The sequence below is a fragment of the Eublepharis macularius genome, chromosome 9, assembly GCF_028583425.1.
Source record: "Eublepharis macularius isolate TG4126 chromosome 9, MPM_Emac_v1.0, whole genome shotgun sequence".
In the NCBI taxonomy this organism is placed as follows: domain Eukaryota; kingdom Metazoa; phylum Chordata; class Lepidosauria; order Squamata; family Eublepharidae; genus Eublepharis; species Eublepharis macularius.
Window position 1 is genome coordinate 45,583,894 of NC_072798.1, and position 24,823 is coordinate 45,608,716.

The window sequence follows — 24,823 nt, forward strand, 5'->3', positions numbered from 1 at the left end:
GGAGACAAGATCTTGGAGGGCCCGGGTTTCCTCAGACAGAGAGTTCCACCAGGTCGGGGCCAGGACCGAAAAGGCCCTGGCCCTGGTTGAGGCCAATCAAGCCTCCCTGGGGCCAGGGACCATCAGTATGTGCTTACCAGCTGATCTCAGCACCCTCCAGGGAGTATATGGGACGAGACGGTCCCTCAGGTATGCTGGTCGCAGTCCATTTAGGGTTTTATAGGTTAATACCAAAACCCTGAACCTGATCCGGAACTCCATGGGAAGCCAGTGTAGCTGCTGCAGCAATGGAGTTACATGTATCCTGAAAGGCACACCCATCAGGACATGGGCAGCAGCGTTCTGGACCTGCTGTAATTTCCGGGTCAGACTCAAGGGAAGCCCTGCGTAGAGCAAGTTACAATAATCCAATCTGGAGATGACCGTTGTATGGGTCACTGTTTCCAGGTCATGGGTTGAGAGATAGGGAGCAAGCTGCCTGGCCTGCTGAAGATGGAAAAAAACAGACCGGGCAACTGCCGCGACCTGGTCCTCCATTGATAAAGAGGAGTCTAGCATCACGCCTGACTGGCAAAACGGGCACAAGTGGTGCCCCATTGAAGACTGGAAGCTGGATTCCCCACTCCAACGTCCCATGGCCCAAGTACAGGATCTCTGTCTTCATGGGATTCAACTTCAGTCTGCTCTGCTTCACCCAACCAGACACGGCATCCAAAGCTCTAATCGGGGCTTCTGGAGCCGAGCCAGGCCGGCAGTCCAACAATAGATACAACTGGGTGTCATCAGGGTACTAGTGACAGCCCAGTCTGAAACTCCATACCAGCTGGGTGAGGGGGCGCATATACAGATTGAACAACAATGGGGAGAGAATCACCCTTTGGGGGACACCACATACCAATGGTTGGCATACAGACACCCTCTCCCCTAGCGCCACCCTCTGTCCCCGACTGTGGAGAAAAGAGACAAGCCACTTTAAGGCAGTCCCTTGTATCTCCACATCAGCAAGGCAGTGGGTCAACAATTCATAGTCCACCATGTCGAACGCTACCGAAAGATCCAATAACACCAGCAGCGCTGACCTGCCTCGATTCAGATGCCTATGGAGATCATCTGTGAGGGCGACCAACATTGTCTCAGCCCTATGGCTGCGTGACGTCACACAAATCTCGTGCGAGAAAACGCAATGTTCCGCGTTTTTTGCATGATCTACCAGGTCGTTACGGGCAGAGGTAAGCCGTGTGGAAACGGCCTTTCTTTGCCACCTTCACAGCCAGCTCATAGGCTTTCATAAACGCTCTATAAGATGATCTTGCTTCTTCACCACAGCTTCGCTGCCACCCTCACTCAAGCCATCTCAGCTCCTGCTTCATCCATCATAGCTCCTCCATATACCAAGGGGCTAGTCTGGTGCAGGGGTGGAGAGGGTGACAGGGAGCAATTTCATTGATGGCTTCAGAGAGACGGCCATGCCAGTCCTCTACCAGCTCATCTAATGAACCGCCGGGGGCATTGGATCCTGCAGAGCATTCTGGAAACCAATTGGATCCATTAGTCTCTGGGCAAGCATAAATTCGCTCACCGCCTATCAGGGGGGAGCTGATATTCCCAGGAAGATGTTCAGACTAGGGATTCCATTATCCTGGTGGGGGTGGGGGATCCTCTGTTCCCAGCCTCCACACACACCCACCACTGCTTACGTGGCCAGTGGGCAGACGGAAGTGCACAGAATGCATCTGAGAGCGATCCTCCATGCTCCAGAGCACTTCCCTGTCGCACTGGGAATAACATTTCTGGCATGACAAGGAAATGAAGGACCCCATGTGGGGTCAATTTGATAAAAATTACCCCCCAACACTAGTTTGGAGACCAATTTTTAGCAAAGTAAGTCCCCCCACACACACATGCACGCCCCTCAACCCCCAGTTTAGTCCCTAAGGGACCTGGCAACCCTAGTTCAGATACTGTGCACAACTATGGTTAGTGTGATTGTCTGAATGCAGGCCATACTACCTGCTATGGTTATTTAAGATCTGTCAAACCAGGACCTGAAGTTGGTTTATTATTAATGACAGTTAGTTAAATGTGATATTTGAATGCAAACATCGTGACTTAATCCTAGTTTAATCTTGAGTTGTTCTCTGGTGACATCCTTGCAGTTTACAGAAAGAAGGAAATGAAACCAACATTGACAAAACAGAATCTGAGCGATTGTTTTTTAACTGAATCCTAGTTTAACAAACCAACTACAATTAAAATAAACCATGGTTTTTGTGTTTTGTTGGAACTGAGCCTCAGTTTCCTTTGATTGTATTGAGCTTTAGCTTTTATTGCTAAATTGCACATGTCTGCCATTGAGATTAAATTATTCCAGATTTGACCTTCACTGTTCTTTGTATCATCCCTTAAATAAAATCATAGCATGAAAAAAGCAAAAAACTATGAGAGAGTATATAAAACTCAGTGATGCCTGATGCATATTTATATTGTTCCATACCAATGAACTAGCCCCAAGATCTATGTCTGAATTTTTGATCAAGGTAATGCCCCTGTTTCCCTTTAAACTAGTCCATCAAACCTCTTTTATTTCCCCATGATCAGTATAACTGGAGGTCAAGTTACATTTTGCAGATGTTCTCAAATGTATTAAATAAATCCATAAAACGTCTAGATTATTTATAGCACATGGTAACAATAAAAGGGATGGATGTGCATTCAGAAATAGATAGTAGATAATCTCCATATTATTGATATTAAGTAATAGTGTCTTCAATAGCAACATATGTGTTGGTCAGTTGATAAGAATTAAATATTTGCAAGTTTAGGAAAGTAATGGCAATTTTTAATGTACATCTGGCACATAGGCAACTATTTTGCCATTGGTCTCCCAAATACTGTTGTGTATTTCTTTGAAATAACTCATGTGCTAGTATGGAGTATGGTTCATCACAAGCTCTAAAGTGTTTTTACTGAATGTCTCAGAAGTATTTCTGGTATACTGACTGCTAATCGAATTCTGTTAACAATTGCAAATCATTGTAGGTCTGCAGATCTCTCTGGCATAGCAAATCTAGAGTCATTCACAGAGTATTTATGCCATGTCTTTCTTTGATTAAGAATCGCTTATCATTTCCTTGCAAACAAGCATACATGAAGCTGCCTTATACTAAATCAGAGCCTTGGTCGATCAGAGTCCATATTGTCTACTTGGACTGGCTGCAACTCTCCAGGGTCTTAGAGTCTTTTGCATTACTTACCACCCGATCCTGTGTGAATCCCCATGACAGCTGGGAGTGAGCATGCCCTGACAGCCCCCAACTGGGCTTGTCCCTGAAGTGCATCATCCTAAGATCTCTTAAGGGGATCCCCAAGTATGGAGCAACTTAGCTCACTGGTCCTTTTTTCCCATAAAATGATTCATGCCCAATGCTAAAACCACGCATGAGGCAGGTGATGGTCAAAGATGGGCTCCTGTCAAAACTCCTAAAACTGCAACCAACACCTTAGCTCATCCTGAATGCCATATAACCAAAGGTTCGGTCCCCAGCTGGGCAGATGCACGCTATCAAGATGGAACAATGCCTCCAGGCCAAAGGAATAGTCTGGGTGATGAATCACGAGGCCATCAGATGCTACCACAAAAAAACCCATAATACTGGCCAGCTTTCCTCAACTCATGTTGATTTTGTTCAGGCAGCCTGCCCATACCAAGAATGCCTTTCCAACAAGTTTGACCAGAAGAGCTTTGTGCCAAGAAAATGTCCAAGAAGAGTCCCAGATCAGCCAAGATTGACCATGCCAGATGCACTCCCTGTTGGGTGCCCAATCATTCTCACCAAGCTGGACAACTAGGGCATCTTGGGGGCCCATTTCTCTGGCACAGTGGAGCATCGCTAGCCTCTAAGAGTTCCAGAACATCCCTCTGATGCCAAACCACTTGATGATGACAGCCCAATCTAGTCCTCATTGTCTTCTCCATCCCAATGACTCTGTATAGACACCAGTGTAAGACCTGTTCAGTTCTGATTCTCCACCTCCTATGGCCTAGGTACCCCCCCACACACACACACACACAAACACCTCCAGTGACCCCTGCTCCATGCCCAGAAGATGGCAAAACACCATCAGGATCCCTAGCCAAACTGGCCTGGGGAAAATTGCTTCCTAACCCAAAAGTGGCAATCAGCATTACTCTGGGCGTGTAAGAAGCGGCAACAAGAACTAAGCACTAATGTAACCCTTCCTGCCCTCCCCTCTCATAATCTGCCTAGGTTCACGGAATCAGCATTGTTGTCAGATGGGCATCTAGTCTTTGCTTAAAAACCTTCAAAGAAGGAGAGCCCACCACCTCCCGAGGAAGCCTGTTCCACTGAGGGACTGCTCTAACTATCAGGAAGTTCTTCCTAATGTTTAGACAAAAACTCTTTTGATTTAATTTCAACCAGTTAGTTCTGGTCTGACCTCCTGGGGCGACGGAAAACAACTCCATGCCATCCTCTATATGACAGTACTTGAAGATTATTATCATATCACCTCTCAGTTGTCTCCTCTCCAGGCTAAACATACCGAGCTCCTTCAACCTTTCCTCATAGGACTTGGTCTCCAGATCATCTTTGTTGCCCTCCAGCTTGTGTATATCCTTCTTAAATTGTGATGCCCAAAACTGAACACAATACTCTAAGTGAGGTGGTCTAACCAGAACAGAGGAGAGAGATACCATCACTTCTTGTGATATGGACACTATGCTTCTGTTGATACAGCCCAAAATCGCATTTGCCTTTTTAGCTATCAAATCACTCTGCTGACTGATGTTCAGTGTATGATCTACTAAGACCCCAAGATCCTTTTTACACATACTACTGCCAAGATAAGTCTCCGCCATCCTATAATTACGTATTTGATTTTTCCTACCTAAATGCAGAACTTTGCATTAATCTCTGTTGAAATTCATTTTATGTGTTTTAGCCCAATGAAGGAGAGACATAATCTGCTGCTGAACCCAGCCTGAAGGTAACCCAACAACTCAGTTTGGATAGCAAGTCAGAAAGAAACTGAGGGCCTCTTTCCAGATGGGGTTGTCTGCAAGTCATAGCCCTGTGCCTGGAGTGCTACTCTCCTGGGTGAGGTGCTGTGGCAGGGGGCCTATTGGACCCTCCCTACTTATCGGAGTTTGTGCCACTGCTGCATCTCCCACAATGATCTTCATGGCACTCATGGTGGTTTGGTCTTCCAACTTGCTTGTCGCTTGCAGCTTGCTGCTCCCCTGCTTTGTTGGTGCTTTGATTGCCACTTCCTTTGTTCTCTGCTCCTGTCCTGCTCTGAACCTGAAGCTGGATAAGGAGCTGAGTGCCGGTACCCCAACAAGGTCTGCAATTTATTCCCAGCTGGCAGACCAGAGGGAAGACTTAACCCTCTAGATCCGCCAAATAGGGCCCCCCTTCCCCCTGCGATGGCCAGACTGCCTTTGATTGGCTGGCCAGGAATTTTGACACTGGTGCTGCCTGCAGAATCATCTGGGAGCTGGCGGGCCTCAAGGATGATGGTGGCTTGCAGGACTCCTGCAAAGGAGTCCCTGGGTAAATACATATATTCCTAATATGTTTCTAAAAAGTAAGTGCAGTAGAATTAGATTTGGTCGCTGTTGTTAATTCATCTTTTATAAATAATGGAAGAGGTTTCTAGAAGAACTATTAAAGTCAAAACATGTTTTATTTTGTGGGCGGTTTTTTTTTTTTTTGCAATTTCTTTGCAGTTTCTTAGCATGTGGATGGATTGTTCAAATGTATAAATGTTCTCTTGACATATAACCAAGTTTATTTCTCAGAGTAGCTATGACATGTTCAGTTGCTAAGTAACAAGGTAGATCTGTATTGCTTTATTTGCCAGAAGAGCAGATGAGTTGCTGTTAGCAGCAGTGATATATAAAATGTATAATAAATTATTATAGGGATGGCTAATTTTATTTATTCCATATCACTAGGGAAATACGTTTATTTTACTTTGCATGTGGAAGCAGGTAGATTATTCACTTGGATAAATTAAGTAACTTAAACTAATTATAGTGTATGTGTTTGATAGTTTTTCTAACTAGAAAATGTAGTATAAATCCATATAGTGAAATATGTTAACGCTCGTTCTCTTTTGCCTCCATCTAGGCACCACCAGATCTTTTAGCTGTCTCAAGTTTTTTTTAATAAGTTTGAAGTTCTAGTAAGGAACCTGTTTGCTTCTCTAGACACCAGCAACCCTTGATTCCTCTCTAAGACCATAGAATTAAAAAAAAAAGTTGATGAGAGACTTTATACCTTCTAAAATACACTAGTCATTGTGTGAAAGAGATGGAGATTTACACACAGACCCAGCCCATTGATATCCTAGAAACTTTCTTACATTTGTGGGGTTCAAACTTGATTACTGCGTACTTCTTTGCAATTCGCAGCATGATTGTTTTACCATTCAAAAATAATATTTTTATGCACCCCCTTAAATAGATATCTGTATCCATACTGATCTTGCAATGCATAGGACAGGTTTCCTGATTGCAAGTCAGCCTGCATTAGGAAACATGGGACTTTAAGACATCCAACCAAGGGCGAGCCTGAATTCTGCCCCCAGGTTTTTTTTTAACATCGATTTATATTTGTTATCCTATTTTGCTTGAATAAAGTTTATGCACATATAATGTTTAGGCCTATTTTGAACAATCAGTTTCCCAGTTGAGATCCAGCACTTGTTTCCATTGAATCGCTGTAGTTTAATCCTATCTTGATGGCATTCTGATACAAGTGTCAGGAAAGGGAGATGCATTTCCATGTCAGGGAACATGGGTTCATGCTGAACTTTAAAATAACTTGTATAACTATGGTTGCCAGCTTTGGGTTGGTAAATTTCTGGAGATTTGGGGGGTGGAGCCTAGGGAGGCTGGGATTTGGGGAGGGGAGGGACCTCATGGAGTATAATGCTATACCATCCACCCTCCAAAGCAGCTATTTTCTCCAGGGAAACTGATTTCTGTTGTCTGGAGATCAGTTGTAATTTTGGGAGATCTCCAGGCCTAGAGCTTGGTAGGCCTATTAAAAGAAGACCCGTGAGTCATGTTGGATACAGCGCAGAATGTTAATTACATAAGGAAACCCAACAAGGCTCTCTCTCTCTCTCAGGCCTGAAATGGATGTTGGCCATGATTAGTGTTGCCAGGAAAGATGGTGTATTACCTGGAAATAATATATTGGCTGTAACCAAAGATTCTGCTTCACTTCAGTGAAGTTTGTATCCCAAAGTCGCCTACAATTCTAGGTCTCTGAGATGATAAAATAATCTCTGGACTAATTACCAGCATCTCAAATCAGTTGCAAAGTTAGGAAACTATGGGAGCTTATCAGAGTGTGACTGTTTCAGACACTAGTCTATTCAGACAGGCTCCATCTGAGGAAAACCCACACTGGCATAAAAGAGTATCAGCTGGCTGGAGTTCTATGCCTTCAAGCTGGTGATACTCCTAGGCACAGATATGGGAATTTAGGCTTGCCCTCCTCCTGCCAGGGGAGGGAGAACCCCTGCCCCTACTTGCTGCCTCCTGGCCCCGCTCAATTGGCAAGTGGGGGGGGGGGAGCATGGGGATGGAGAGAAGTGGGTGCACACACTCCCCCTCTGTAGAGGAATCTCAGTGCTCGTTGAGCGAAAAGCACCCCTTTGGAGGCAGTTTTCACTTTAAGCATGTACACACCATGGCTGCTTCCTTCGTCACATTGGAAATGAGTGCAACGGAAACATAGCACTCATTTTCCAGTGGGACAAAGGAAGGAGCTATGGTGTGTGTGCGCTGAAAGAGAAAACTGCCTCCAAAGGGTGGTTTTCACTCAGTGCACACTGGGATTCCTCTATAGATTTCAATATTTTTATTATGCTAAATAAATAAATTGTTGTAACATAAGAACATAAGAACATAAGCAAAGCCATGTTGGATCAGGCCAGTGGCCCATCCAGTCCAACATTCTGTCACACACAGTGGCTAGAAATCCAGTGCCATCTAAAGGACTGTCAGTGAGGCCAGGACACCAGAAGCCCTCCCACTGCCTTCCTTCCAGCACCAAGACAACAGAGCACCACCTCCCCACAAAGAGAATACTATCTATCTCCTGTGGCTAATAGCCACTGATGGACCTCTGCTCCATATATTTGTCCAGTCCCCTCTTGAAGCTGGCAATGCTTGTAGCTGCCACCACCTCCTGTGGCAACGAATTCCATGTGTTTATCACCCTTTGTGTAAAGTAGTATTTTCTTCTATCTGTTCTAACCCGACTGCTCAATAATTTCATAGAGTGCCCACGAGTTCTTGTATTGTGAGAAAGGGAGAAAAACACATCTTTCTCGACCTTCTCTAACCCGTGCATTATCTTGTAAACCTCTATCATGTCTCCCCTCAGTCGTCTTTTCTCCAGGCTAAAGAGCCCCAAGCGCCTCAATCTTTCCTCATAGGGAAAGTGTTCCAACCCTTTAATCATTTTAGTTGCCCTTCTCTGTACTTTTTCCAGTGCTATGATATCTTTTTTAAGGTGTGGCGACCAGAACTGTACACAGTACTCCAAATGAGGCCTCACCATCGATTTATACAGAGGCATTATGATACCGGCTGATTTGTTTTCAATCCCTTTCCTAATAACCCCTAGCATAGCATTAGCTTTTTTTATGGCAGTCGCACACTGTGCTGACGTTTTTAGTGAGTTATCTATCATGACTCCAAGATCTCTCTCTTGGTCAGTCTCCGCCAGTTCAGACCCCATCAACTTGTATTTATATTTTGGATTTTTGGTTCCAATGTGCATTACTTTGCACTTGGCTACATTGAACCTCATTTGCCACATGGATGCCCACTCTTCTAGCCTCGACAGATCCCTTTGGAGTGCCTCACAATCCTCTCTGGCTTTCACCACCCTGAACAATTTCGTGTCATCTGCAAATTTAGCCACTTCACTGCTTAATCCCAATTCCAAATCATTAATAAACAAGTTAAAAAGCATTGGACCCAATACCGACCCCTGTGGCACCCCACTGCTCACCACCCTCCACTGTGAGAAGTGCCCGTTTATGCTCACTCTCTGTTTCCTATTAATTAGCCAGTTTTCGATCCACAAGAGGACTTGGCCCTTTATCCCATAGCTACTGAGCTTACTTAGGAGCCTTTGATGAGGAACTTTGTCAAAAGCTTTCTGGAAGTCAAGATAAACAATATCTATCGGGTCTCCCTTGTCCACTTGTTTGTTCACTCCCTCAAAGAACTCTAACAGATTGGTGAGACAAGATCTTCCCTTACAGAACCCATGCTGAGTTTTCCTCATCAGCTTTTGGTCATCAATGTGCCCACTAATTTTATTTTTGATAATAGTTTCCACCAACTTACCCGGTATTGACGTCAGGCTGACTGGCCTGTAATTTCCCGGATCTCCCCTGGAACCTTTTTTAAAGATGGGGACAACATTAGCTACCTTCCAGTCCTCAGGAACAGATGCAGAGTTTAATGACAGATTACATATTTTTGTGAGGAGATCTACAAGTTCACACTTGAGTTCTTTCAGAACTCTTGGATGTATGCCATCTGGGCCCGGTGATTTATCAGTTTTTAAATTATCTAGCAGTCGCATAACCTCCTCTCTCGTCACCTCAATGTGACTCAGGTCTTTCAAAACCCCTCCCAAAGTCAGTGCTTCCGGAGTGGGCATGCACTTCTTATCTTCCACAGTGAAGACAGAAGCAAAGAACGCATTCAGCTTCTCGGCCATTTCCCTATCACCCTTTAGTAATCCTTTTACGCCTTGGTCATCCAAGGGCCCCACGGCCTCCCTAGCTGGTTTCCTACTTCTAATATATTTAAAGAATTGTTTATTGTTTTTCTTTATGTTCTTTGCAATATGCTCCTCATATTCCCTTTTTGCCTGTCTGATCACAGACTTGCACTTTTTTTGCCACAGCTTATGCTCCTTTTTATCAACCTCACTCCGACTAGTTTTCCACTGCCTAAAAGAATCCTTTTTACCTTTTACAGCTTCTATTACATTGCTTGTTAACCATGCTGGCCTTTTCCTAAACCTATTTGTGCCTTTCCTAACCAGCGGTATATATTTAATTTGAGCTTCCAGGATTGTAGTTTTAAATAGTCTCCAAGATTCCCCAAGTGTTTTGACCTTTTTTACTTTCCCTTTCAGTTTCTTCTTCACGTACCCCCTCATCTCAGAAAAGTTACCCCTTTTGAAGTTAAACATGGCTGTGTTGGTCTTATTTGGCAATTTCCTATTTATACATATGTTGTACTCAATAACATTATGGTCACTGTTCCCAAGTGGTGCAATCACATTTACATCTCTCACCAGGTCTTCAGCATTACTGAGGACCAAATCCAGGATCACCTCTCCCCTAGTAGGTTCTGTAACCATCTGTTCCATAGCACAGTCATTGAGACAGTCTAGAAACTCACTTTCTCTCCCCCGATTCGAACACCCATTGGCCCAGTCAATGTGTGGGTAGTTAAAATCACCCATTACAACACAGTTTTTTTGTTTAGCAGCCATCTTTAATCCTGTCATCATTTTATAATCCTCCTCTATTTTCTGATCTGGAGGGCGATAACAAACTCCCACAGTTAAGTTTCCATTTGGGCCCGTAATTTCAACCCATAGCATTTCCAGAAGCGAATCTAATTCAGTTACCTTCTCAATCTTACTGGAATGTATACCTTCTCTGACATATAGAGCCACCCCACCACCAACCCTTCCCTCCCTATCCTTCCGATATAATTTATATCCAGGAATCACCGTGTCCCACTGATTTTCCTCATCCCACCAAGTTTCTGATATGCCCACAATGTCTATGGATTCGCCCAACACTAAACATTCCAGCTCCCCAATTTTACCTCGGACACTTCTAGCATTTGTATATAAACACCTGTAACTTCCCCGGCACACTTTGCCTCGAGACGTAGTTAGGTCATCTGCACTGTTTGTCTCCATCTCAGTTGACAACTCTAATCTATCTCCCTGTAGAAGTGTTATACCTAGCCCTTCATCTCTCTGAGATGAACCATCCTGAACCAGAGACACTTTATCTCTTGTCGGCTTTCCCCTAGCATTTAGTTTAAAAACTGCTCTGCCACCTTTTTGATTTTAAGTGCCAGCAGCCGGGTTCCTTCTCGGGACAAGTGGAGACCGTCTCTCTTGTACAGCTCCCGCTTGTCCCAAAAAGAATCCCAGTGCCTAACAAACTTGAACCCTTCCTCCCTACACCATCGTCTCATCCACGCATTGAGACTCCTGATCTGCGTTTGTCTCTCTGGCCCTGCGCGTGGAACAGGTAGCACTTCTGAGAAGGCTACCTTGGAAACAAGACTCACCAAAGTAATAGAATAAAATATGCCCATAGCCTCAGGAGTAGATCTGTATGTTATTATAAAGAAAGCCATTTTTATTATTTTTTTGCTGTTTATTTTTCTCGTTTTTCGCATACTGAAAAGTAAAACATTGAATAGGTTTTTTTCTTAATGTACTCAACTGAGCTTTTTTTGAATCTTTTTTTTAGTGAATCTTTTTTTTTAGTGAATTTTTTTTTTAGTGAATCTGCAAACTTTGACTGTGCTGATGACAAATGTTCAGTAGCCATTTCAAAGATAAAATTAATGAAGTAGGGGGGAATGGAAACAAGTTAAGTGTGTGTTATGATGAAAACAGTATATGGTGCACTTAGGGTTGCCAGCCTCCAGGTAGTGGCTGGAGATCTCCCAGAATTACAACCGGTCTCCAGGCCACAGAGATCAGTTCACTTGGAGAAAATGGCTACCTTGGGGGTGGACTCTATGGAATTATGCTATGCCAAGGTCCTTTCCCTCCCCAAACCCCAGTTTCTCCAGATTTCTCCAGGTTTCACTCCATACGTCTCCAGGAATTTCCAACTTGGAGCTGGCAAACCTACATTTTACTTATCTTCAGTCTAGGAAACTTGTAAGATTATTACTATTATTAACTTGGTGTGCAGTTTGCCTATTTCATTCCACCTCAAAATGGATAATGTTTGCTTTTGAACTCCAGAGAGCAAATCAAAAGGCTCTATATACCATGGCTGAAGATAGCTGATCCAATAAGGTCTGCCTATCACTTCTTATGAGTGTGTGTTGTCGTGAAGGGCGGTATATAAATCAAATGTTGTTGTTATTATTTTACACAAATGCAAAAAATATATTAAAGAGACTACAAAGTCTAATCACAGAGCAATTTATAGGCACAATATATATATATTTTGTATTTTGTTTGAAAGAAGGTCTCAATATTTTACAGTCCTCAGTAGGAATTATATACACCTCACCTTATTGGTTGTCAAGGTTGTCAGAGTTGAAAAACATTTTTGCTAACATTTTGGTAAGAAAAGATTAAGGGTTTTCCTAAAAACTTATTTCCCTAGTTTAGACAGTCACTCTGAACTCATGCACATTTTAAAGCAACTGAAATCCCAGATTCCCATCCTCAGTCAATCTAAATCTTTACTTTAAAATTTAAGAATCCAATCTTATTTTAAAAATGTATCCTTATCACTATCTTTGTACTGTTAAGAAGCAAGAGTTAAGGCTAATTTGGTTTCCGTTTTTAGAAACATCATGAAGTTTCCTTCTGCACTCCAATTTATAACTGTGTATTGTAAATAGTTAACAGTAGTACAGTGAACATAATGTTCAGTCCTACAGTCAGGAGGCAGTTGCTCCTTCCCATTCCACAAGGTACTGCGCCTTTCCATTAAGTGTCACCTGGCGAACCAACACACGATATTTTTCACCACAAGCTATCCTATCTGCTGCCCCAAAGTAACTGGTAATAGAGTTCTTGAGATGGTTAAACTGTAATTCCTGATCTGCTAAGTTATTCAGAATCTCTGTGTTGAATTCATCATACTGATAATCATCTTTGCCTTTATCATCTTTTACAATGTCTGAATTCTGAGTCTGGAGTGCTTTTCATGGAAGGCATCCTCTTCTCCTTAAGTGTGGTATTGCAGCCGGCCAAGTTCTTCCTGCATGTGTTCTTTTCCTGGAGTCAGATAAGCTGTACTGCTTGGGAATACAGGTTGAGGTAGTTTCTTTTGTATTGGTGGCACCTGTAGATTCTACATCTGAGGTATTAGATGAATGTGCAGTTCCATCAGATCTTCCAACAGTGCTAGGTAAATCCGAAGTGGGGGATTCTTGCAATATGACAGGTTCCAAATGTGACGGCTCAGACATTTTTAAAATAATTTTCCTGGTGTATGGGCCAGGTGGCCAACCTACAATTTTTTTCTTTCCCTTTTTTTCTACACCATTAGTAACTTCCCTCTGATCAGGCACCGGTTTAGATGATTTCCTGTCTTTAATTTTGAATTCATGTGAAGTTCCCTCAGGTTCTTTCTCGGCCTTGAAAGCAGCATTTGGTGGGCAAGGAGGAACACAAATTCTCAAGCCAAACAGATGCTTTTTCTTCTTTATCTCCTTTCCAGATATAAACATGGTCTTGTAATCATTTAATGCCTCTAGGACGTGTTCATATTTTTCAGATTTTGGTGTGTCTGCCAGTTCACCAGGGTGCAGTCGATCCCAGTTTTCATTAATGTAGGTCATGAGTTCAAGCTCTGAATCAAAATATTTCTTTTTGTGAATAATGCTTAGGTTGTAAAGGCATAGGTGTGCTATGTCTATCCATTGCAAGGGTAAATGTTTGAGGTATTCTGGCCCAAAACTACAATCTGAACAAATGAATGTATAAAATCTGTCACCAAAAAGCATTGGCTTTTGGAGGCACTGCACGCAAGCCTCATGAAACCATTGTTTACATTTGCAGCACTATAGCATCTTCAAATACCAGTCTCCAGGACCTCCACAGTAGCAATAACAATGCTTGGCACTAGTTTTATGGCTTGCATCCCATTCAAGGTTTGCTACACGGTAAGGCAATGCTTGCTCCATGACTTGCGGGACTTTGACATTTGGTCCTTTCTTAAGTGTACCACCTCTCTGTTGTTGTTGCAAAGACACACTGCCAACAGAGCCACTTATCATCTGAATTTATCATGGTAGAATCAATATTTGGTGTGTGATACAGTTGATGATAACCTTGACCATATTTATCACATATAACCATTTCTTTTTTAAATTAGTTTTTAGTTCCAACTTATTCTGATAAGTTAATCAAAAATCTTACATTTTTTGGTTACATGATATATACCATGCATTTCATTTCGTCTCTACAAATTCCATCATAGTTATATTATTTTTCACTAAGCTATTATCACTGTAAGTCTACTTTCTTTAATTCTAGTACTTTTTTTTCTTTCCTCATTCATTTAATTGTGTTTTGCTAACATACAGTTATGTCCCTATGTTATACTTCCATTCAACCCATCTATAGAGCGAGGTCCATTTTTGTTATCCATCATGTTTGTTTTTTTCTTTTATTAATTCTGTCAGTGTGTCCACTTCTGCGGTCTCTAAGATTTTCTCTATCAATTCTTCTTTCGTTATCACATATAACCATTTCATTGGGTACTTCTGAATATTCTTCTTGTACGAACCATTTCCCCACTTTCAGTAGCTCCTGTTTGTATGTCCTTCCAGAGAACCCAGGTTCTTGAGCTGTCTTCAAATATAATGAAGCAGCTCTTTTTCAGTTTGTTTATCTTATTGATAGTTCTAAGATAAAACAAGTCATCTGACCATCTGGCTAGGACATCTTGACCTTCTTCAAATTTGCACACTGGCTTTTTGGCTTTCTGTCCATCCCATGAGGACAGCTTGGTCAAGGACATTGGTGGCTTTTGGTGTCACGGTAAAGGAGACTGCTTGTGGACCACTGAATTACGCACCCCCAGAGTCTCTCATTTGGTTTCTCCAATGCAGCCAGCCGCTTCATACAGAGAAATCAGTGCGCTCAATGCACCCTCCCTCAGAGGCCTCACACATGGATGGACCTCTGTTAATTTTTTAAAAAAATAAACACCAACTTGATAAATGAATGCAGTCTGTGAGAATCTCTAAAAGATATGAAAGCAAGCTCCCTCCCTTTCTAAGGTTCTCTATTTACTATTCAATAAGACAGAGGCTTCCAGTTCTAATACTGCTCTAGGACCATAAAGATAGAGCTTGACTGCATGGAGGCAAGTAAATAAGAGTTTAACTCCACTCAGGAGATTAATGTCAACCTTTCAATCACCTTGCACATTCAAGATTACCTTGTGATGAAGGAAGACAGAGAAAAGGAAAGAATAGCTGCTTAATTGCTAATGTTTCTCTTTCCAGCCATCACAACTAGAGATGGGCACAAACAGCAATACAAACAAAAAAAAGCCACAAACAACCCAATCCGCTGTTTGCGAGCAAGCTGTTCATGAGGCCCCGTTCCTGGCGAACATGTGTTCGTTCCAAGCCCTCTTCATGGAATTCATTAGCCGTTCGTAAAGCCAGACAGTCTGGTGCCTTTCAATCAGTTCCCCTGGCAACATAGGCATGGACTGTCTGAACTCTGTCTGAACTCCTTCTGGCTTTCCTTCTGGCTTGTAACTCCTCAAAGCAGCTACCAGCAGACAGTCCAGTTTTTTCCACTGTGAAAAGAAAATGACAGGAAAGGGAGGGACCCATGGATTATGGCATTCCCAGGATCCAATCTCTCTGAAACTTGGGGGGGGGGGTCTTCAGAGGACAGTGAGGACTATGTCCCCTGAAAATTTGGTGGGTATTGGATATTGGGAAGGTCAGTTTGTAACCCCTCAAAGTAGCTTCCAGCAGAAAGTCCAGTTCTTGCCACTGTGAAGAGAAAATGACATGAAAGGGGGAGACCCATGGATCATGCCTTTCTTGGGGTGCAATCTCTCTGAAACTTGGGGGGTCTTCAGAGGACAGTGATGACTATGTCCCCTGCAAATGTGGTGGGTATTGGACATTGGGAAGGTCACTTTGTAACTCCTCAATTAGCTTCCAGCAGGCAGTCTAGTTTTTACCACTGTGAAGAGAAAATGACAAGAAAGGGACTCTCCTTTCCCCATCTCAAGTACAGCTAAGTCCCAAGGGAGCTATTCTGGCTGCCAGAAACCTCCAGCTACGAACATGTTCATGAACATGTTATGTCCGTCGATGTTCATGAATCCCTGTTTGTGGATGGCAACGAACAACGAACATCGTGTTCAGGTTTTTTCCTGTTCGTGCTCATCTCTGTTCACAACCCATATGCACTTCTTTGAACAATATATTTGGTGGAGCCTAATGTTGTAAAGGCAGGATTTTTAGTTTACTGAGGAGGGGCACCAATAGGTCAGCTCAGTTCCCCACCCAAGCCATCCAGCAGCTGCATGGGGTGTCACGTTAAGGGGGTGCTGACATACAGCTAGGTTTGCCTTTGGCCACTTGCACCAGAGAACGAGTGATGAGTGTGGCATATGCCTGTCTTCACCTTGTAGATCCATGCTACTTCCAGTGGGGTCCAAAGGCAGCAGCACTCTACTGTGGCTGAGCTTTTGCCCAGTTAACACGGATATGGGTGGAGAGTTGTTACCATGCAGAGTCAGGCTGCCAGCAGCCATGTCAGAGGCAAGTCCCTGAGGTGCTGGCATTGGAAAGTGCATTTGGGTTCATCTTTTGCCAGGCCACTGATGACACAGAGGAGGCACATCATTTCCCAGTCCTGTGTGCTGCCTCCACCCAGTCCAAGGTGAGCCCATGCAGCACTTTATGGAGCACCAGAATACCTTAAGCTATCCCTGACCTCAAGTTGAAGAAGAAAGGAAAGGAGAAGGGCACTTTACCAAGAAGGAGAATTTTGAGTTTATTGGATGGGAATTCATAATAGTTGGAGGGAATTCCTCCCCCTACTTTACATAGTAAAAAATACCCAGAAGTAAACTCCATTTTGTTTAATGGGCATAACTTATAAGTTAGTAAATGTGCACAGAGTGTAAAAACAGCCAAACTGTATAAACAAGAGAAAGTGGGTGAAAATTGCAGCTCAAAGGTGCTAGGATTAGTGGAGCATGAACAATCAAGGCACAAATGGATCATATAATTTAACAAAGCCAGTAATTCTCTCCAGTTGCTAGGATTGGCTAGGAGAGTTCAGAAGCTATGTGGGGGGTGGCAAGTAGAGAAGACTACTCTGCTAAATTTCAACAGAGGACACATCAGCTGTGTCCTTCTACCTGAGTGGAAAACTTTGATCACAGCTGGTAATGGCAATTTATACTATCCATACATTTTACTGTCATCTCTCCATACTTAGTTACTTCTGTACCTAGCCTCTGGGCCAGCCTTGCTAGATGGCTTGTTTAGCATATAGGCTTAATTAGGTTCTCGTCTGCTTCTCTCTGCGGGCTTAACCTGTTAGCAGTAAGGATGATTCAAGCCATTACACACAATGTTAATGAAATGAAACACACATATCCAGGGCTATAATATTCTGAATATGTAGACTTCTGCATCAAATACTTCTGTTGTAGATTAAGACTTTTTGATCCTGGGATGCAACTGCGTGATATGAATATTATGTCTGCAGTAATACAGATGAAGCAAAAAGACATGTAAAAGTGGATCTGCTCAAAAGATTGCAGGATATTCCACCAAGTTCAGTTCTAACATTATTTCCAATTCATGCTATAAGATAAGAGCTCAGAAGCATCACCTTGATGATGTGATTGTTGGATGATTAGAGCATGTAAATTTTGTTTGTTCCTTCATTGCTGGATCAGCAACATTCTGTTCTAATGTCCAAGATGCAGACAAAGGGTTTTTTTTTCAAAAAATCCTGCTACTGTATTGATATCAATACGCAGTTGATAATGGAAAATGAATGGAAAATAAGCATTTCCTCTAGCCATCCGGATTTCAGCCTCAATATCTAAGTTAATAAAACATCTGACCTACTGAATTACTGTTCTAACCATTAGCCCCACTTTAAAATGCATGAAAATAAGCATAGTTCTACCACAGCAAAATTATTTGCATCTTCGTTCAGTGCATAATGAACTGGTATAAGTGACTGTGCAATCCTAAACAGAATCACACCCTTCTATAGTCCACCAAAGTCAGTGATCTTAGAATAAGGTAATTCTTCTTAGGATTGCATTGTGGCTTTTCAGTTTAGGGCACAAGAATGTATCTTGGCAGCTTTGAAATAGAGTAATGATTTAGAATAATGATTTAAATGGTCCAATTAATACTATATTGTATTTCTACACAACTTAATATTTGCCTTGCTTTCTTAGCTCTAAGATGGTAATTCTGTATTTATGGAACAGAGCATCATAAAGGTCAGCTTTGGTTTGCTTTGCACTACCTTGCTGTAGGGGCTGGAGGTTTGGCTGGTCTCCTTATGGCCCAGTGATCTAAAGCCATCAAAACATCTGGCTGAGAACAGTACAACAACTGTGATCATTTGCTCGGGGGTTTCCAGTTAGCAAAGAAACAACACGACTGTTGCCCTCCCTTTTAAAACTATCCTGATCTTTGTGCTCAGCACATCTGTTCTTGCGGTGATGCAATTAGTGAAGCACATAAAGAACAATTACATATTTTGTATGTTAGAGTTTAAACCATTCTCTGAAATGTGAATCTCCATTGTTGTAAAGAAAATGTTAATTTTACAAGGCAGCTTCATATTTAAATCACTCCTATGCTTGTAGCCCATTTGTGATATTACTTTCTCCTGGAACAATTTTTGAGCTGCTGGGACAAAGTGAGCCCCTTTTATACATAAGAAGTTAAGTATAGCATTTGCAGCTCTTTCTCCTTGTGCCGTCATGGATTTATTATGGGCATTCCTTGTCCTGGAGCCTTGTAGAACCATGCCCAGGTACCTAAAGCTAGCTACTTGCTCAAGAGAAAAACCATTAATAACCCAGGATCTCTTCTTCTGTTGTTTCCCAAAAACCATGACCTTGGTCTTGGGATAGTTTATCTCTAGCTGGTTCGTGTTGCAAAATTCTGCAAACTTTGAGAGAGCTGTCCTGAGGCCTATCAGGGTTCTGGCTAATAAGACCACATCATCCGCATAAATGAAATGGAGATGTTCCAATACTGGATTTTAGGGGGGTGCAAATCAGACGAACCAAGATAGGCCACCACGTCATTTATATAGAAGTTAAATAGCATTGGAGCCAGCAAACATCCTTGCCTGATTCCTTTGTGGGTGCTAATTGGTTTGGAAAGGCAACCTCTAGCATTATACCTGACTCTTATAAAGGTCTTATCATGAAGTGCTCTCATTAGTAAGAGCAGTCTTCTGTCGATCGTCGAGGATTCTAATTTGGCCCACAACTAGGGTCTTGAGATGGAATCGAAGGCCACCTTCAGGTCCACAAAGGCAGCGAACAGTGAAACAGGGCAATTTGAGGCATATTTTTCTATAAGGTTGTATTGTAATACAGTGATCTAGGGTTGATCTGTGTTCTCTAAATCCAGCCTGTTCTAATGCAATCACATTCTCTTGTGTAAGCCAGAGAGTGATCTTGTCCGAGAGATGCCTAGTGTACAACATGCTACATATATTTAATAGGCTAATGGGGCAATAGTTTGCTGGATTGTCTCTCCTCCCTTTTTAAAAAATTGGCATGGCTATAGCCATCCCCCTTCAGAAGGAATAAGTCCCGAGGCATCAATAAAGGTAAATAAAACCGCTAGAAAAGGTGCCCACGAATCAATGTTTTCTTTAAAAAATTCAGGTGGCATTCCATCAGATCTGGGCACCTTGCCCTTTTTCAGTTGGGCAATATGCAATTTAATTTCCTCGGGAGAAACTAGGAGCCATGGGGGTAGGCCCTCAAAGTTGCCTGGTGCAACTGGTGCAGAGGGGGTGTCATTATATAAGTGAACGAAAAAGGACTTCCAATCATTGGAGATCGGGGGGTCAGAATGGGGAGTAAGAGATTGTTTGCTATCAGAGATTAGATGCCAGAACAGTGTTGAATTTCTCTGCTTGGAGGCTGAGATCAGGTTTGACCACAGCTGTTTGGTATAGACCTTTTTGTTGGTATGCAATTAGCTGCTTGTAAGCCATTTTTGGGCCCCCAACTCTTGTATGATTTCTGCTCTTTGGTTGTTAGTTGTTTTTTTTAGAAAAATGATATAGAATTGGGAGGGCTTTTTTCACAGCTTGGCAATGACTATTAAACCAGGGCTTAGAATGTGGGTGGGGGGGAATCGAGACTGATCTTTAGCACAGAATAAGATGGTTCTCAATTCTTGGGTAAGATTGTTGTAAGAGGCTCATTGTTTGAGCAGGGTTCCTGACATAAGGATTTAAATGCTTGAAGGTCTGTAGCAGATTAATTCCCTAAGCCTAGACTGTAGCTGCGAGGACCACCTCACCCTGTGTGTTACTTGATCTGGCGAGCTAGCCGGCTTAAGCAGAAGGAGCTGAGTTTGCCAGGGTGTAAAGGGTTGGACCGGAGTAGGGGTGAGTGGTCACTGTCAAGATAAGGGGGGAGTTTGAACCTCTTTACTGCAGGTAGTACTGTAGCACAGGCTAGCATGTAGTCGATGATGGAGGCCTTTTGGCCTTGCATAAAGGTAAATTCCGCTGGGTGGTCTTCCAGAAAAGTGCCATTTAGAGTGTAAAGACCCAATTTAAAAGCCAACTTGGCCAGGTAGTACCCCGCAAAATTTGAGGATGGATATAAGTATATATTTTATGTTAATTTTTAGTACTTATAAATATATATCATTATTGAGCATCAGGTTGTAGTTCATAGTCATCTCACACATTATTCAGAGACAAACACTATAGAGATAGTGCCATAAAGATTAATCTTTTAGCTCTTCTCCTCACCCTCTCTCCTAGTCTCATGACCCATCTATGAGAGTCATTACCCACTCTTGGGTCTTGGCCCACAGTTTGTAACCATTGCTTTAAGTAAGTAACTGTTCAAGTAAAACAGATAATTTGTTTAGTAAGGAAAGTTTTTCCATATGAGCAGACATATTATCAATTTTGATCTTGGCTTGGCTGATATGGAAGCTAAATGCTTTCTCTCTTCTTTAAATGAACTTAAATTAGCATTCTGTCATGAACCTCAAGGAATGCTCATGCTACAGAGAAGAAGGAGGTAATACTGAAATAGTCATATGAGATTTTTTTCAAAGAAAATTCTAAACTGTTGCAACTCTTAGCATCCAACTGGCCTCTAAGCAACTCTTTTGTGATTCGTGCTTGCCACTGTCTGACCTTCAAGAATCAGTTGACAGTAATATGGGATGTAGTTAATGTAAAGTTCCTAAATTTGAACATTTTATTGATCATTAATTCATGACATTTACAGAGTTGTTTCTTAAATTTTACAAAGCTTAAATTTTACAAAGCTTACAAAATTTTACAAATTTTACAGTGAAGAGTTTTGAAGGGTGTTCTATAACTCTAAGAAACTGACACATCCAGTCTTGTCTGCCTGCTCATCTTCAGCTCTGCTGCCCTTGCAGGCCTGGCTGATTCAATGGTTGCTTGGGTTCCTGCTCATCTCCCCTCTCCAGCCAAATTCATGGGGAGGGGGAATCTCACTCATCCCCTCTCCCACTCTGTCTGCCTGCTGCTTCCCTTGGATGCTCATTGTTTCTTGCTGATGCTCTGCCCACTTGTCTGTCCTCCTCCCTAGAGCACTGTGGAGAGTGGCAACGGGGGGAGGGGGGGTCAGTGGCAACTTACCCTTTTCCAGCATCTTCCATAAACAACAAGGAGGATGGCTGCTCCCAGGCTAGCAGAGGAGTGTTGTCTGTGCAAATGCAGACTATATTCCTCCGTTATGGGGACCCCCCACCTTTTAAAGTTTTTGTGTTATTTTGCAAACATGCGTGGTCACCCAAATTTCTGAAATATCTCTTCTCTCTCTCTTTAGGTATCCACAGGTGGGCAAATGATTAGAATTAGATATATTGATGATAATAGTTTATCATTACCAGTCTGCCAGGGTCACTGATATTTCCTGTCCCATCTTTTCCATTCTTTCTGGAGTGGTTTCTCTTAATGCCTCAATTTCTTCTTTTCTTTCTTCTAATTTACTTCCTGTTCAGAAGCAAGTTAAATTACTGAGACTAGTAGGAGGGACCAAAACAAGAAAATAGACGTAGGTCTTTTCCACATGGGGCTTTTTCATCAGTTCTGGCCCCCTACTGCATTGATTTCTCTTCAGACTTCTGCATGCATGGTCAAATTTCCCCAATTCAGTCTCAAAACTGCTTTCCAGACTTTTTTGCATTCCACATGGAGAAAGGCTGCAACCGCTGCAGAATTGATCTTTCCCTGGCTTTTGCAGCCTATGCTGAGAGCGGGGAAGAGGGCAAGAGCACAGCAAACAAAACAAACCCACACACGTAGCTGGAGGAAAACAAGGCCACACTTTATTGAATACAGCATAAAGAGGAGCACTGGTGAATCATATGGATCAGATCCCAAACGTTGACTGACCTGCCTACCAGTCGATGACCCCTCACCCCCTCAGAACCCAGCTGAGGGGGGGAACTAAGGAGTGACATTAAGGGGGAGATCTCCTGGGTGTACACCCCTTGGTGATTCCTCTGCCACCTGGGAGTGGGTGTGTCCTGGCAGCCCTCTAGTTGGGCATGCACCTCCATCACGCACTCCCAAGATTCCTTATGGGAATCCCCTTCAAGGGGAGCCTGGGCATGCAGGCCCTGGTTCCCCTCAAAAGAGATCTGATCCAATGACAAACCACCACAAGAGCCATGCAGTGGCTCCCGCCAATGCTCCTACAGCTGCAGCCTCTCCAAAAGGCCGTCCTTCAAATTCTGTAGCCAGATGTCCTGCCCCCAGCTGGATAAATGAACACCGTCTGGGTGATACAGCGCCTCCAAGCAGAAAGAAATGTCCGGATGCCTGATAAACGAGCCTCCCACCGCATTGATGTATTGTCCCATGGCCCGCACCAACCTCTGTCAGACCCCTTCAATCTTCTCCAAGCAATGGGCCCTGCGCCACATGCTCCTCTGCAGCAAGTCTGACCAAAAAAGGAATGTCCCAGGGCACAACCCTCGCAGATAGTCCAAATCGCTGCACATGGAACGCTTCAATTCAGGGCACTCTCGCTTGCACAAATCGTTCTCTCCAAGCTGGATGATGATGGCATCAGGAGGGCCATACTGCTGGACCTAGCACACCAGCGCTGGCAGCAGTGCTTCCCAAAGCATGCCGCACACTCTGAACCAGAAGATCCTGACGTGGACCTCCAGACCCAGGTACCTGCCCCATCCAGAAGCCGTTGCATACTTCCCTGCCCAGTGCACAATACTGTGACCGCAGATCCAGACCGTTTTCTTTAGACCTGGAGAAAATGAGGGACGAAAACAAACCAAATTAGTATGCTCGTCTGTGTATTTGGTGAACATAAGTCTGGAAGGCCCTGGACTTCTAACGGCCCAGGCACTGAACGGCCTGGGCAAGCATGTCCAGGTCTGCCACCACGGTGGCTGCCTCAATCTGAAAGGAGTGAGTGGCATAGTCAAAGGGGAGAAGGCCAGCAGCCTGCAACCATGCCTGCAGGAGGGCTACAAACTGGTAATGGGTGACTGGAGACCCATCGCTGTGGACCAGGAATGGGCCCTGATGGTAAGGGCGGATCACCAGGTAGCCCCGCATGGCTGAGACAGGGCAAATGGACGGAGCCAAGGAGGACCGCAGAGAGTGGCCCCGCGCCCATGCTGGTCCACCTTGGATCAGCGTATGGTGATGGTGACTCCCTGCTGAGACAAGACGATGTCGCTGAAGCCCAGGGCCCTGCCTGACAAGTCTCAACGAGAGCCTGCCACAAGATTACTGCTGCAGAAGGCCTCCCCAAAATGCCAGTATGAATGTTGTGTGAAAAGGATGAGGCTCAAGTGGGGACCAGCAAAGCCTGCTGACTGCCTGCAAGATCAAGCGTAGAATGGGTAAGGTGATGGGCTTGCGCTGATCAGAGGGGGGAAGGGGAAATCCGGCCCCACCCTCTATGGCTTTGCGGGCAGGAAAGCAGGCACAAGGGTCCTGGAAGCCGTGGACCTTACTGCAAAAGGAAATGGCAGCAAGATCCTTCCGCATGGACCTGGGTGTTAAACCCAACCCCCACAGGTGAGCCAGGTACTGCAACACCATTGACTGTGAGGCAGGCTAAGGGGCCTGAGCCCCCACTTCACGGGAGAAAGCCATGAAGCGAATCACAGCTGATGAATAAGCGTGCAGAGTAGATGGAGCCACCGAGCCAAGCATTCAATGCATTATGGCATCCTGCCAATCAGCCACAAGTCCTCGAGGAACAGGTTGGGGGTGCGAAGAGCCTCTGGAGCCAGTGCAAAGAACCTCTCCATCTGGCACTGAGACAAGACATCCGCAATGCCGTTATCCACGCCTGCTACATGACGGGCTGAGGAAATGATGTTAGAAGCAAAGCAAACCAACACAAAACGGCGAACAAGACACATGACCGGCTTAGAGCGAGAGGACTGAATCACCCTGACCTAGGCTTGATTGTCACACCAGAAGAGGACCTGTTTATTCTGGAATTGTTCACACCACACTGTGATGGCCACTAGTATGGGAAATAGCTCCAGGAAGGTGAGATCCTCGAGGATCCCGTCTCAGCCCAGGAGGCCAGCCATTACTGGGCGCACCATCTGCCATTAAAATACACCCCAAATCCAAGACTGCCAGCAGCATCCGATTACACCCGTAAACCCGAGCCCAATTCCAAGGAATCCTGCCACAAGGAGATACTGTTGTATCCAGACAAGAATTCCATCCAGACATGGAGGTCCTCCTTAATGCCCCTAGTGAGCTGGATATGGTGATGGGGAGAT

The 24,823-nt window shown here is 43.8% G+C and overlaps 1 protein-coding gene and 1 pseudogene across 15 annotated transcripts in view; one reads left to right on the forward strand and one right to left on the reverse strand.

The window, feature by feature from the left end:
* Window positions 1-24,823, forward strand: part of ANKS1B (ankyrin repeat and sterile alpha motif domain containing 1B) — an 885,134-nt gene that overhangs the window by 769,773 nt on the left and 90,538 nt on the right. The window lies entirely within an intron of this gene.
* On the reverse strand, window positions 12,722-23,630 carry LOC129335701 (metal-response element-binding transcription factor 2-like; annotated as a pseudogene).